The sequence below is a fragment of the Carlito syrichta genome, unplaced genomic scaffold (genome assembly GCF_000164805.1).
Source record: "Carlito syrichta isolate Samal-C Ts95f unplaced genomic scaffold, Tarsius_syrichta-2.0.1 Scaffold308952, whole genome shotgun sequence".
NCBI lineage: Eukaryota > Metazoa > Chordata > Mammalia > Primates > Tarsiidae > Carlito > Carlito syrichta.
In genome coordinates this window covers 18,507-32,226 of record NW_007253048.1, presented here as the reverse complement: position 1 = coordinate 32,226, position 13,720 = coordinate 18,507, and the positions used below count along the sequence as shown (strand labels likewise).

The window sequence follows — 13,720 nt, the reverse complement described above, 5'->3', positions numbered from 1 at the left end:
AACAGTAAGACTCCAACTCAAAAAAAAAAAAAAAAAATTAGGCAAGCATGGCAGCATGTGCCTGCTGTTCCAGCTACTTGAGAGACTGAGGCAGAAGGATTGCATGAGCCCAGAAGCTAGAAGGTTAGTGAGCCAGGATCACACCACTGCACTCCAGCCTGGGTGACAGAGTGACTATCTCAAAAAAAAAGAAGTGATTTGTTTAGAACTTTAAAAAGTTAAGGCCGGCCGGGCTCGGTGGCTCAGCCTGTAATCCTGCGCTTTGGGAGGCCGAGATGAGTGGATTGCCTGAGCCTGCTGGGAAACTTGGGGAGATCTCATCTCTACAATAAATAAAAAAAAAATTAGCCGAGCGTGGTAGCACGTGCCTGTAGTTCCAGCTACTTAGAAGGCTGAGGCGGAAGGATCGCCGGAGCCCAGCAGGTCGAGGCTGTGGTGGCCGGGAGCGGCCACTGCACTCCAGTCTGGGTGACAGAGTGAGACTCCAACTCAAAAAAAAAAAAAAAGTTAAAGCCATGCACAGTGGCTCATTCCTATAATCCCAGCACTTTGGGAGGCTGAGATGAGAGAATTGCCTGAGCCCACAGGTTTGAGACCAGCCTGGGCAACTTGGCAAGAGCTCCGCTCTACAATAAATAAAACAATTCGCTGGGCATGATGGCACACATCTATAGTTCCAGTTACTTGGAAGGCTGAGACGGAAAGGTCTCCTGAACCCAGCAGGTCGAGGCTGGGGTGGCCGTGAGCGGGTCACTGCACTCCAGCCTGGGCGAGAGAGTGAGACTCCAACTCAAAAAAAAATTAAGAAATGTTGAATTTGAGTTTATATGAGAACTCTAAAAAATATCACTGTCCTTATTTTCATACATATTAAGCTGGCTTGATCATCATCTTCACCACATCATAGACCTATGGTGATCACAGGAATAATAATGTTGGTGACAATTATTCAGCATTTGGCTGTTGGTGAGCTGATGCTATGAACGGAGTGTTTGTGTCTTCCCACTCCCCAAAATGAATATGTTGAAGCCCTAATCCCCAATTTGGTGGAATCTGAAGGTGAGGTCTTTAAGGGTAATTAGGTCATGAGGATGGAACCCTCTTGAATGGAATTCGTGACCTTATGTGAAGGAAAACGAAAAATGTTCTCTCTCTCAGCCATGTGGGGGTACAGCAGGAAGTCGGCAATCTTCAAGAGAACCCTCAACAGGAACCAAATTAGTGTCTCACAGTTCTGGAGGGTGAGAAGTTCTAGATCAAGATTCTAGATAATTGTTGTATGTTGTTTAAGACACCCAGTCTATGGTATTCTGTTTTAGCAACCCTAACTGTCTAAGACAACTGAGCTCTCAGCAATGTCTGATAGCAGTGCCCACAGTAGTTAGATGCTTCTCCTCAGACAAATTCACACTGAGTCCACAGAAGGTATTGGAATGGACAGGGCGGCCAGGCGCAGTGGCTCACGCCTATAAGCCCAGCACTTTGGGAGGCCAAGATAAGGGGATTGCCTGAGTCCATGGGTTCGAGACCAGCCTGGGCAACTTGGCGAGACCTCGTCTCTACAATAAATCAAAAAACTAGCCAGGCATGGTGGCGTGTGCCTGTAGTTTCAGCACTTGTAAGGTTGAAGTAGAAGGACCACCTGAACCCAGCAGGTTGAGGCTGCGGTGGCTGTGAGCATGCCACTGCACTCCAGCCTGGGTGACAGAGTAGTGAGACTCCAACCCAAACAAAAAAAATAAAGAAATGAAAAGGTGAGGTAAACTCTGGATTTAGGTACGTGCTACTGGGTATTGGGACCTAAACTATATATGGTATAGAGACTGTGGCTCCTGACCATAGTTCAGAACTAGAGTTGTTTTGGATGACTAGTCAACCCAGAAAAAGGTGAACACAGTGACAACAGCTCTGTTGTGCCCTAATTTGCACCTGAGAAGTATGAAATCCAATTTGAAAAGGGATTAACACAATGTTGCCTTAAAGATTTTTGCGAGGGGGGGAGGGAGGTGGGATTAACAGTGGTCAATATCTGTCTGGGGACGGGGAGACACCTCTTATCAATAAGGGTGCCTGAACGAAACATATTTGTATACCTAACCCTTAACTGTACCCTACAATATCAAAATAATTCTCATAACTATCCACTGGGGGAAGTACTACTTGTCCAAAGTACAGAGTTAGGGGTATTGCCAAGATTAGGACAAACACTCTGTGTTCTTAATCACCACTCCAAGTTCCTTCATTAAGTGAAGCTCACTTAGATATTGCACACAGCAGTACTATGCCATAGGCACTTCCGCAGCCCCATTTTTACACAGCAGGAAATGTAAAGCAAGGGACTGTAACTAACCTGTAAGTGGCAGAACCCCGGTTTGAACAAAGGTATGCCAGACTCCAAATCCGCTTCTTCTCATCAGCACAATGCAATGTCTCTGCCTCTCATTCTGAGACGTCCCTCGAAATGTGAAATGTGAGTTACCCTCATCATGAAACCACTCTCCTTCTAGTGTCTACTTAAGAAACTGGTAACGTGTTAGGATGGGATACTCTCCTTTGCCACTGCGTCCCTGCACTGTTCTCACTACACAATAGAGATGCTTGTGCCCATTTTTCCATCTGTCCACTTAGCCCTTGGCTTATTTTTATTTATTTATTTATTAGCCCTTGGCTTATTAAGTCTCATGTTCTGGGTGCCTAGCAGGACCTGGCACAGAGCATGCACTGAGTATATGATTGGTGACCTCAGAAGAAGTGGCAGTGGATTATGTGTTGCCCTCCCAGACAACTTTGTATTATTATTATTATTTTTTTTGAGTTGGAGTCTCACTCCTTCACCCAGGCTGGAGTGCAGTGGCACACACGCTCACAGCCAACCCAGTACAATACTGGGGTCTGGTGATCTTTCCGCCTCAGCCTTCCAAGTAGCTGGAACTACAGACACACGCTACCACACTTGGCGATTTTTTATTTTATTGTAGAGACGAGGTCTTGCCAAATTGCCCGGGCTGGTCTCAAACCCGCGGGTTCAGGCATTCCACTCACCTCGGCCTCCCAAAGTGCTAGGATTACAGGCTGAGCCACAGAGCCCAGCCAGCTTTATATTAATATTAACAGTGGTTATGAATTCAAGAAATTAGAGGAAAGACTAAGGTGAAACTTCTAGGCAAAGCTATAGCCCCTGGGGCATCTATCATCCCCTGACTCAGAGAATAGTTCTGGAGAACCCTCAGAAAGCCTCACATGGAAACCTAGGGCTGGTGTGCCTGTGTAAACAGCAGGGGTGTTTGAGGTCCCCAAGATGATACTGGTGAAGCAATGCACCAAGCAGAGCTGTTGCCTGCATTCGTCTGTCCTCTGTTTCCCCCATCACACGCCCATCCTAGTTCTTTTTTTTTTTTTTGAGTTGGAGTCTCGCTCTGTTGGCCAAGCTGGAGTGCAGTGATATGCTCATGGCCACTGCAGTCTCGACATGCTGGGCTCAGGTGATCCTTCCACCTCAGCCTTCCAACCAGCTAACTTTTTTTATGTGTTGTATAGACAAGGTCTCCCAGGTGGTCTCGAACCCCTGGATAAAGGCAATCCTTTCACCTACACCTCCCAAAGTGCTGGGATTACAGGAATTAGCCACAGCGCCCGCCTCCACCCTAGCTCTTTTGAAGAAAGAGTGTAGGATTAGAAGTCAAGAGGGCAAAGCCTACTCTGTCTACTATTTATTGGCTGTGTGATTTTAGAAGTCACTTTGCCTCCTCAGCATTTGGTTTGTCACCTACAAAATAGAAATTATAATAACATATGACCTGACTACCTCTTAGGGTTTTGTAGATCAAAAAAGATTGTAAAAATGAGCCGGGCTTGGTGGCTCAGCCTGTAATCCCGTGCCTTTGGGAGGCTGAGGAGAGTGGATTGCCTGAGCCCACGGGTTCGAGACCTGCCTGGGCAGGCGAGACCTCATCTTTACAATAAATCAAAAACAGCCGGGCGTGGTAGCGTGCGCCTGTAATTCCAGCTACTTGGAAGGATCGCCGGAGCCCAGCAGGTCGAGGCTGCGGTGGCCGGGAGCGGCCACTGAACTCCAGTCTGGGTGACAGAGTGAGACTCCAACTCAAAAAAAAAAAGATTGTAAAAATGAAAGTCCTTTGTGAACCAAAGTACTCTGCTTGTCTAAGGTATTATCTTCATCCACACACTTGTTCTTCCTGGGGTGATTTATGTTTACATATCCCTTTGGTACGTCTCAGGAAATTCCTCGCAGTCTTGACACTCAGGTATAGTTTACTTGTCTTTGGGTTTTAGGACATGCTGGGAGATTCTCCTTATAAAATTTTCTGTCGGTCTGGGGCTTCCATTTTTTTCAGCATCTGTAAAATGAGTATTTAATGTGCCCTACAGCCAGTAAGTAAAAACCACATCCCTTTATCTTTGTTCTGAGAAGGAGGTAAAATTACAGGTTCTGTGAGAAGGGAAAATCTTGGTTCCTTTTCTTGTCTTAGACTGCTCAATCATTCATTCCCAGAGACAAGCAGTGGGGCTAACCAAGTGGTCACCCCCAGCAGTTTATCTGTAAATGCAAACAAATTCATTGTAGTGCAATGATTTGTTAGTAGGAATAGCAGTTCCTTCACAACAGCAAAGAGAGAAGGGGAACGAGGAAGGGGGCCAAGATATACCAGAGAGGGCTGGAGAAGTGGGAGGAAGCAAGAGAGAAGGCAAGGAGAGCTTGAGGAATAAGAAAAAAATTTTGGTGGTGACTTAAGCCCTCTAAGCTGAAACCCCAAGAGAACGACATTGTAGAGAAGCCAGGTCAGCTGCTTGACTCCTACTGTTCCCATTAGCAAGGACTTTCCTCTCATTGATTTTTCTTCTTTCAGACTTCATGTTTATAATGATGCAAAAAAAAAAAAAAAAAAAAGGTTATTTTGTTTGCAATAGCCAGTGAGATGAGAGGCAGGTATAGGGGAGGAAAACTTTTTTCTCTGTCATCTTAGTTTCCATGACTGGAGCCTGCAAATTAAACTGACAAAAGACAGATTAACAGGAGAAGAGATTTATCTTGTACACAAAGGAACTTCACAAAAAATAAGTGAAAACCTAAAGGAGCGGCCAGGCCTAGAGACTTATACGCCACTTTTAAAAATTTGTTTTATTTTTTGTAGAGATGAGGTCTCACCAAGTTGCCCAGGCTGATCTCCAACTCCTGAACTCAGTAAGTTCTCTCGCCTTGGCCTCCCAATGTGCTGAGATTACAGGCATAAACCAGCGCACCCAGCCTATGTATTTATTTTTTTGAGTTGGAATCTCACTCTGTCACCCAGGCTGGAGTGTGGTGGCATGCTTAACAGCCACCCCAGCGTCAACCTACTGGGCTCTGGCGATTCTTCTGCCTCAGCCTTCCAAGTAGTCGAACTAAAGGCACACACTACCACACCTGGCTAATTTTTTTATTTATTGTAGAGACGAGGTCTCTCCAAGTTGCCCGGGCTGGTCTCAAACCCGTGGGCTCAGGCAATCCACTCGCCTTGGCCTCCCAGAGTGCTGTGATTACCAGCTGAACCACTGAGACCAGCCACGTTTGAATAATTATTTCTCTTTTTTTGAGTTGGAGTCTCACTCTGTCACCCAGACTGGAGTGCAGTGACTGCTCCCAGCCACCGCAGCCTCGACCTGATGGGCTCCAGTGATCCTTCCGTCTCAGCCTTCCAAATAGCTGGAACTACAGGTGTGCGCTACCACGCCTGGCTAATTCTTGATTTATTGTAGAGATGAGGTCTCGCCAAGTTGCCCGGGTGGGTCTCGAACCCGCGGGCTCAGGCAATCCACTCACCTCAGCCTCCCAAAGGCGCGGGATTACAGGCTGAGCCACCGAACCCGGCTGAATAATTATTTCTAATTGATAAGTGCTTTCACATTTGTTTCCTCATTTGAGCTTCATAACAACTTCAGTAAGGAAAGCATTATTATCCAATTTTACAAATAGGAAAGTAAAACTCTGAGAATTTCCAAAAAGAGAGAAATGGAGATTATTGTCCATCCAGGTGTCACGGTTCTTAATTCCATGTTCTTTATACTGCATCCTATATGGATAGCCATATAGATGTGTGCATGTGTATCCAACTATACACATTTATTTCTATTTTCTTTTTCTTTTCTTTTTTTTTTTTGAGTCAGGGTCTTACTCTGTCGTCCAGACTAGAGTGCAGTGGCATGATCACAGTTCACAGCAGCCTTGACCTCTTGAGCTCAAGCAATCCTCCCAAACTTTTGAATTTTCTTTTGATTCAAAAATATTATTTTGAAATGCACTGTGTCAGACACTGTGTGTATTTTGATGTAAGTTTTGTCATGTTTTTTGGGGCAAAATTGGGCCAATCTGCAGAGCTTCATTGATGACACAGGCTTTGGGAAGACTTGGCTTTCCTGCCACCAAGACTCTGGAAAATGAATTTTCCCACCCAGTGTTCCTTTATTTTATGTGCTTAGATGATCAGTTCCCAAAACTTTAAGACTCATTATTTCCCGCCCCCCATGGGACCTTTGTAAAATTTCCCCATTAAGGAATTTCAAATTAGTCATTACTCTTTGCTTTGACTTCGGAGATTTCTTATACACCATTTCAGCAGCACAAAAAGAAATTCCCACAGAGGAAGCCCATGATTGGATGGAAAACAAATGTCTTCGATGCCCAGGCACTTGAATGCCTAAGCCCATTGAGGTGTGTTTAAAAAGTAATCTTCAAACAAGAACTTGAAATTCTCTGTAGATTTCCAAATTTCTTTGCTATTCCCGCATGCCTCTTCCAAATTTCTATGGTTGTTTCCATTAAGGACCTGGAAGATTCAACATTAGAAAGCAGAAATCTTATGAGGAATGGAAAAGCAAATTTTATAGCCTTCCCAGTCAGAACTGGTCACTAACCAATCTCCTTACCCATTCCCCTCAATTTTACGGAATGCTCCTACCTACTTTTGGTCTCACATCTATGGACACATCACTGAAGAAACAAAAATCTGCTGAACGCGGTGGTTTAGCCTGTAATCCCAGCACTTTGGGAGGCAGAGGAGAGAGGATTGCCTGAGTCCAGGGGTTCGAGACCAGCCTGGGTAACTTGGTGAGATCTCATCTCTACAATAAATCACCAAAATTAACTAGCTGGGCATGGTGGCATACGTTTGTAGTTCCAGCTACTTGGAAGGCTGAGGTGGAAGGATCACCTAAGCCCAGCAGGTTGAGGCTGTGGTGGCCATGAGTGTGCCACTACATTTCAGCCTGGACGACAGAGTGAGACTCCAACTCCAAAACAAAAGAAAAAGAAAAAGAAACAAAAATCCCAGGGCCTTTTTAGGCCTGTTGTAACTTCATTTCTTCTCAAAGGCTTCATTGGGTTGGGATTCATTTGTACTCCAATAAAAGATATCCAGAGAAACTCCCAAAGCCTACAGGAAGTGCTGTTTTAGTAACTCAAAAATTATACCAGTGTGGCTCTATTCAAGTTTGAAGTGATGAATTCTTTATGTAGTCATCATAAATGAGCATATTTCTTCTCTGACGTATGATGCCTCTTTATGACCCCAGATAAGTTATCTAAGCTAGCTCTCTCTGATTTCCTACATTGCAAAAAACAGGGCCAGACATGTAGAACTGATTGCCTGTTAAGCAAGGTGACTGAGTTCTTACTTATTTAGAACATATCCTGAAGATCAAAGCCACATATGTATAGCATAATTAGTAATACTCTATAATGCTTGGTGAAACCTATAGAATTAATGACATGGATGACGATGACTCATCCTGTATATCGTGTTCAGTAGAACAGGTCTCAAAAAGGAAAGGAAAGTAGCATAAAATGCAGCCTTGGTCCAACGTTTGACCACACAGCAAATTGAAAGAGTGCCAGAGGAAAAATTGCCTTTAGTGGTGAATGTGGTTTCAGTAGAAAGAATAACCAGAAAGCGATTCTAAGCACTTCTGAGGCTTTATCAATGGCCACTTTCCTGGAGAGCCCCACACAGTCCAGTGTATGCAAATCCTGTGAGAGGGAGTCATCTATCTGCTCAGGCATGTAGAAATCTTTCTACAGGGCCGGGTGTGGTGGCTCAAGCCTGTAATTCCAGTACTTTGGGAGGCTGAGGCGAGAGGATTGCCTGAGACCAGGGGTTTGATGACCCCAATTTCTTCATCTTTTAGGTTAGGAATGAGAAACATTCTACTTAGGGTCACTGAAACACACACACACATACACACACACACACACACACACACACACACAGGCACGCACATACACAGTAAGTTAAGGGAGACATCAAGAATAAGGTCCAAAAGATCTTATGTAGAAAAGAATGTTCACTACCATTCGCACTTTGTTAAAAAGCCAATTTATTTGTATTATAGATTTATTAAAATATTGAGTTTTTGGCCATCTGTGGTGACTCATGCCTATCATCCCAGCACTTTGGGAGGCTGAGGTAAGAAGATTGCCTGAGTCAGGTGTTTGAGACCAACCTGGGGAACATGGCGAGACCTCATCTCTACAACAAATAAAAAAAAGTAGCCGGGCATGGTGGTGCATACCTGTATTCCCAGCTACTTGAATGGCTGAAGGGGAAGGATTGCCTGAGCCCAGTAGGTCAAGGCTACAGTTTCTGTGATTGTGCTCCTGCATACCAGCCTAGGTGACAGAGTGACACTCCTACTCCAAATAAATAAACAGAAATAAATAAAAATTGAGATTTTGTTTTGTTTTATTTTGAGTTGAGTAGGAGTCTCACTGTCACCCAGGCTGGAGTACAGTGGCACACTCCCAGCCATTGCAGTCTTGACCTACTGGGCTCAGGTGAACCTTCCACCCCAGCCTTCCAAGTAGATGGAACTACAAAAAATTGAGTTTTAAAAACAAGCAAACTTCCTTTAAGCACCCACATACTTTTTATCTAAATAATAACTCAAAGATGTAATTACCTAAACTTTCACTCATTTATTATACATTTAAGCACACACAAATATTAATTGTTTAGGCAATGAGGAAGACAAACATTAAAAGAAGTAAAATAATTAAAACAGAAATCAAGCATATCAGATTTTCTTAGGAACTTTATGTTTTAGGCTGATTTATAGCCACCAAAAGATACCAAGTTCTAATTTCTAGAATCTATAAATATTACCTTATAAAGAAAAAGGGTCTTACCTGAGCCCACGGGTTCGAGACCAGCCTGGGCAACTTGATGAGACCTCATCTCTACAATAAATCAAAAAATTAGCTGAGTGTGGTGGTGCACGCCTGTAGTTCCAGCTACTTAGAAGACTGAGACTGAAGGAACACCTGAGTTCAGCAAGTCAAGGCTGCACTGGCTATGAGTGTGCCACTGCACTCCAGCCTGGGCGACAGAGTGAGACTCCAACTCAAAAAGAAAAAACAAAAAGAAAAAGGGTCTTTGTTGATGTGATTAAGCATCTTGACATAGAGAGATTATCCTGGATCATCTGGGTGGGTCTTAATTTCAATTACAGGTGTCCTTATGAGAGGATACTGAGGGAGGTTAGAGAGTTGCACAGAAGAGGACCAGGTCCTGTGACCACAGAGGCAGAGATTGGGAAGGTGAGACCACAGGTCAAGGAATGCCACTACCACTAGAAAGGAATGTCTTATCGCCTCGAGCTTGGGTAGGCAGCACTACCTTGATTTCAGATTCTGTCGCCTCTCCAGTGATGGAATACATTTTTGTTATTTTAGGCTACAACGTTTGTGATACAGAGGCCACAGGAAACTAACATACTCTCTAATACCTTAAGCAGCAGTCAAACCAAAAAATATCACTATGGTTACAAAATGGATTCAATATCTTATTATTATTTCTTGTTTAAAAAATGTAATAGATTTGACTTTGTTTCTTAATCTTTTTTTTTCTATTTTCCTAGGTGTTCAGAGAGTCTCTCCTTCCTAGGATTTTAGTAATTGAGCCATTCTAAGCATAAAAGATTTTCTGATCATAATGTGAGGTTGTACATTCTGGGTTTGTTGACCAGTTAACTCTGTTGGGCCCTGAGATCTGGCTGCACAGGTCAAGGTGATTCAAATCCAAACTGCTATTTATAGACTGAGGTCCTTCTGTGATAATTTTCTCTGATTTTGTTATAGAATTTTTAATTGCCTTTCTTATTGATTTTAGTTTTTTTGAGACTAGTTATCTTTTAGTTCATTTGGTCTATATACCGCAGTGACACAGCCTGTGAAAAATTATGTATGTCTTGCTAGAACTTCATTTATTTGAAGCTCATTATAATTTGTAGGGAAATCTAGGGAATTTGCTTTCTTGGCTTGGTAATTAGCTTCCTCTCTGTAACATCTCAAAATGCCCCTGCTTTTGAACGGGTCATTTATTGTACATGCCCCTTAATTCTCAACTGTTTCTACCTGGTCATCGTGTGAGATTACCAGGAGGGAATAGTCCGACCTGTCACTTATAATACTCTAGGATTTCCTGAAGAATGTATTCACCCACAATTTTGTTCTCATGGTCCTGATTACACAGATTTTTACAAAGTATTACGCACTCTTCTTATAAGTCCCTAAAGATTTCAACATACTCAACTATGTACACATGCCACAAGCAAGAGTGGGAGCACTGGTTTCATCACTGGAGACTTTTCTTCCCACTCGCATCCTTAGTGTGTTGACTCTCTGTACCTACTGCTTCATGGATTAAAGATCCAGGCATTGCCGGGCTCGGTGGCTCAGCCTGTAATCCCGCACCTTTGGGAGGCTGAGGTGAGTGGATTGCCTGAGCCCGCGGGTTCGAGACCCGCCTGGGCAGGCGAGACCTCATCTCTACAATAAAATCAAAAAATTAGCCGGGCATGGTAGCGCGCACCTGTGATTCCGGCTACTTGGAAGGCTGAGGCGGAAGGATTGCCGGAGCCCAGCAGGTCGAGGCTACAGTGGCCAGCAGCGGCCACTGCACTCCAGTCTGGGCTACAGAGTGAGAATCCAACTCAAAAAAAAAAAAAAAAAAAAGGATCCAGGCATCACGCAGGAGGAAGGCGTAAACTGGGCAGCTGCCCGTATATCTGCCCTTCCACCAGGGAAGCAAAAGCTTTCCAAAAATGCCCTCTTTCAACAAGGCAGACTTCCACATACCTCTCCTCGACCAAATGTGTATCGTGTGAGTTCCTGGCTTCAAAGAAACTGGGCAAAGGTGCTTAAAATTTCTAATCTTGCCTGAGCCCACAGGTTCAAGAACAGCCTGGGCAACTTGGTGAGACCTCATCGCTACAATAAATCAAAAAATTAGCCTGGCATGGTGGTGCACGCCTTTGGTTTCAGCTACTTGGAGGACTAAGGCGGAAGGATCTCCTGAGCCCAGCAGGTCAAGGCTATGGTAATCATAAGCATGCCACTGCACTCCAACCTGGGCGACAGAGTGAGACTCTAACTCGGGGGGGAAAAAAAAAGAATTTCTAATCTCTACTAGAGTGAGGCAGGCAAGGGAGAAGGGTTGGGAAAGAGTGATTGCTGAACCCAGCCTTATGACTTCTCTCTGCATGTCTGCTCTGACATACCCTGATGATTCTAGCTCTCTGTCTTCTCCAGTAGGTTTCTGCTTATACAGCATACATATTATGTGTATTATAGATACTATTTATATGTCCTTCCCTCCTCCGGTTGTACCCAGCTCACCCAGTCTGTGTTTATTCTGGCTCTTCTCTTCACTCAATGTTGCAATGCTATGGGCCTTTTGTTGCTGCATCACAGTGAAGTACATGGAGTGAGTTCAAATTCTCTCTTCTTGGCCGGGCTCGGTGGCTCAGCCTGTAATCCCGCGCCTTTGGGAGGCTGAGGTGAGTGGATTGCCTGAGCCCGCGGGTTCAAGACCCGCCTGGGCAATGTGGCGAGACCTCATCTCGACAATAAATCAAAAATTAGCTGGGCGTGGTAGCGCGCGCCTGTAGTTCCAGCTATTTGAAAGACTGAGGCGGAAGGATCGCCAGAGCCCAGCAGGTCGAGGCTGCGGTGGCCGGGAGTGTGCCACTGCACTCCAGTGTGGGCAACAGAGTGAGACTCCAACTCAAAAAAAAATTATCTCTTCTTGGTCGGGCACGGTGGCCTCAAGCCTGTATTCCCAGCACTTTGGGAGGCAGAGGTGAGAGGATTCCCTAAGACCGAGGGTTCGAGACCAGTCTGGGCAACTAGGCTAGACCTCATCTCTACAATAAATAAAAAAATTAGCTGGGCATGGTGGCACATGCCTGTAGTTCCAGCTACTTGGAAGGCTGAGATGGAAGGATCGCTTGAGCCCAGGAGGTTAAGGCTGCCGTGGCCGTGAGAGTGCCACTGGACTCCAGCCTGGGCAACAGAGTAAAAAAAAAAAAAAAAGGGGGGGGGGGAGGAGCAAAGATGTCCACCTGAGCTCTAGATAACCTCCCAGTCCAGAGGTCTGTTTCTCACATGGTGATCCACGACCTTCCTGTTTTAAATTCACCAGAGATACTAGTCTAAATTCCTGAGTGCCCCTGCCACATCAGACATATCTTAAAGATCAAAGATACTGAAAGTCAAAGATCCTTCAGTCCTGAAGATACAGTATTGAAGCTTGGGAATTGTGCATGAGTCGTAGACACATTAAACTTGAAGAGTTGGTGAACTAGAGCCCCTGTGTCCCAATTCCAAATTCCCAGGAAAAGGCTGCGGATTGACCTGCTTGGGTTCCCGGAAGTCTGTTCAATTGAGGGCATTGTTGGAAGGCAGTGGGCTCAGAGTCCATAGCCCCTGCCCTCTAATCAGGGATTTGGGGAATAGGCAAATTTACGAGTTTTTCTTTTCCAGTGCTTACAATTCCCAACAGGTAACGTTACATTTCACAGCTGTACTCTATCTCTCCCAGTAGGTTTCTGCTTATACAGCTCATTCCCTGCTCATTACTGGCTTCACTCACTTCACTCAGCTTTCAATGCTGTGGGCCTTTTTGTTGGTGCATCATAACGAAGCACAAGGAGCAAGTTCAAGATTTATAGCCAGAGTCAATTATTTAAAAAGTAGCATTTTTAATTTTTCTATGGTTGAGCTCAGTTCAGTTCCATTTATAGACTTTATTATTTTTTTTCTGAGTAGGCGTCTCACTCTGTCGCCCAGGCTAAAGTGCAGTGGCACGCTCACAACCACCGCAGCCTCGACCTTCTGGGCTCAGGCGATCCTTTCGCCTCAGCCTTCTAAGTAGTTGGAATCACAGGTAGGTGCCACTAAGCCCAGCTAGTTTTTTGACTTTTTTTGTTGTTGTTTTTTGTTTTGTTTTTTTGAGTTGGAGTCTCACTCTGTTGCCCAGACTGGAGTGCAGTGGCCGTTCCCGGCCACCGCAGCCTCGACCTGCTGGGCTCCAGTGATCCTTCTGCCTCAGCCTTCCGAGTAGCCGGAATTACAGGCGCGTGTTACCACGCCTGACTGATTTTTTGATTTTATTGTAGAGATGAGGTCTCGCCTGCCCAGGCGGGTCTTGAACCCGCGGGCTCAGGCAATCCACTCACCCCAGCCTCCCAAAGATGCGGGATTACAGGCTGAGCCACTGAGCCCGGCTATTTTTTGACTTTTTATAGAGACAAGGGCTCGCCGAGTTGCCTAAGCTGGTCTTGAACACATGGACTCCGGCAGTCCTCTTACCTCAACCTCCCAAAGTGCTGGGATTACAGGCTTGGGCCACCGCACTCGGCCTGTAGCCTCCATTTTGTTTTTGAGTTG

General features: G+C 44.9%; 1 pseudogene across 1 annotated transcript in view; it reads left to right on the top strand.

Moving 5' to 3' along the window:
• Positions 1-10,968, top strand: part of LOC103268871 — a 16,218-nt pseudogene extending 5,250 nt beyond the window's left edge. Inside the window, exons 2-4 of the transcript XR_504845.2 lie at positions 1,732-1,746; positions 5,491-5,492; positions 10,958-10,968. The product of XR_504845.2 is annotated as a 60S ribosomal protein L21 pseudogene (transcript). The remainder of the gene's footprint in view (positions 1-1,731; positions 1,747-5,490; positions 5,493-10,957) is intronic.
• The last annotated feature ends 2,752 nt before the right edge of the window (positions 10,969-13,720 follow it).